This window comes from Neltuma alba, unplaced genomic scaffold (genome assembly GCF_004799145.2).
Source record: "Neltuma alba isolate B1F8T4 unplaced genomic scaffold, ASM479914v2 tig00008094_pilon, whole genome shotgun sequence".
Taxonomy (NCBI): domain Eukaryota; kingdom Viridiplantae; phylum Streptophyta; class Magnoliopsida; order Fabales; family Fabaceae; genus Neltuma; species Neltuma alba.
In genome coordinates this window covers 26,665-28,420 of record NW_021634947.1, presented here as the reverse complement: position 1 = coordinate 28,420, position 1,756 = coordinate 26,665, and the positions used below count along the sequence as shown (strand labels likewise).

Here is a 1,756-nt window from a genome sequence, read left to right as displayed (position 1 = left end):
ATTTGTATCATTCTTACCGACTCTTCCGTTGTCTGCCGTGTCGGAATACTGTGATTTGGAACACCATGATCAGAGCGTTTGAAGAAAAGGGTGATCCCACCACTTCTCTGTCCCTGTACACTAGGATGCTCCAGAATGGCTTCTTGCCTAATAATTACACTTTCTCTTTCCTTTTAAGAGCTTGTACTAAGCTTTCTGCTTTATCCATGGGGGTTTATGCTCCATGACCATGTCATCAAACTGGGTTGGGAATCCTATGATTTTGTGCAAAACGGGTGATACATTTGTATGCATCTTGTAATATAATGGACCCAGCTAGGAAAATGTTTGATTCGAGCTTGACCAGGGATGTTATCACATGGACGGCTTTGATTAATGGGTATGCAAAGTTGGAGAGGTGATGGTTGCGCGAGAACTGTTTGATGAAATGCCTCAGAAGAATTCAGTTTCTTGGAGTGCAATGATCAATGGGTATGCTCAATTGGGTTTTTTCAAAGAGGCTTTGGATCTTTTCAGTGAGATGCTTTCTTCTGGATGTAGACCTACACCTGCAGGGATTGTGAGTGCATTAACAGCTTGTGCTTCATGGTGCATTAGATCAGGGGAGATGGATACATGCATATGTGGATAGGAACAAAATGGAGTTGGATACGACATTGGGTACTGCTCTTATTGACATGTACGCCAAATGTGGCAGCATTGAAAACTGCTCATAATGTTTTCAATAAAATGCCCATTAGAGATGTTTTTGCTTTCACTTCTCTGATTTCAGGCTTAGCCAACCATGATGAGAGTGCAAGTGCAGTTGAAACTGTTTGAGAGAATGCAACGTGAAGGAGTTGCCACCAAATGAAGTTACATTCATAAGTGTTTTGAGTGCATGCAGTAGAATGGGTTTGGTAGATCAAGGTTTGAGAATATTCAAAAGCATGAGAGAGGATTATGGGATTGAGCCATGGATTCAGCACTATGGATGTTTGGTGGACCTCTTGGGGAGAGCAGGAATGCTGGTAGAGGCCAAAAGTGTGGTGAGGAAGATGCCGATGGAGCCAGATTCATACGTTTTAGGCGCATTACTGAATGCTTGTAGAATGCATGGAGAAGTCGAATTAGCTAAAGGGATATTCGAGTTCCTGAATGAGCAGAATTTGGACCATGGTGGAGTCCATACTCTTCTTTCAAACTTGTTTGCTTCTGCAAAACAATGGGATGACGTAGCAAAAGTACGGACAGGAATGCAGGAAAAGGAGGTGAGAAAGGTCCCTGGAAGCAGCTCGATTGAAATAAATGGAGCAGTTTGTGAATTTGTATCTGGAAATTATTCTCATCACCTCACGAAAGATATCATGTTGGCTTTGCTTGAGATGGAGAATCATTTGAAGTCTGTGTGTTTAGAAGATAATGGTGATGATAAATAAACTGAAGAAGAGGTTCTTGCCCCTTGTTTGACATTAATTTTTCTTTATTAGGCTTCCCAACAAGGAAGGAATCATAAGAAAGAATCCACGGGGAGCAAGGGAGGAATTAATGCTTTCCCAACATTGTTTGGCTCAACGCGGATCTAAAACGATAGCACCGAACGAATGTTGACGTATGAGATATGACCAAAGGAATCTCTCAAGTTAGATATCTGAATTGCTTGGGAACCAACAGAAATGAATGAATTATTAAGCATTTGAGCCTTGAAATGCCGTAGCTTTGGATTTTATATTGCCTTCCATTTTCCAACCATATACGGGAGGCTCTGAGATCACTG

At 41.6% G+C, this 1,756-nt stretch overlaps 1 pseudogene; it reads left to right on the top strand.

Moving 5' to 3' along the window:
* Nucleotides 1–14: 14 nt before the first annotated feature.
* On the top strand, nt 15–1,476 carry LOC114753728 (pentatricopeptide repeat-containing protein At5g66520-like; annotated as a pseudogene).
* The last annotated feature ends 280 nt before the right edge of the window (nt 1,477–1,756 follow it).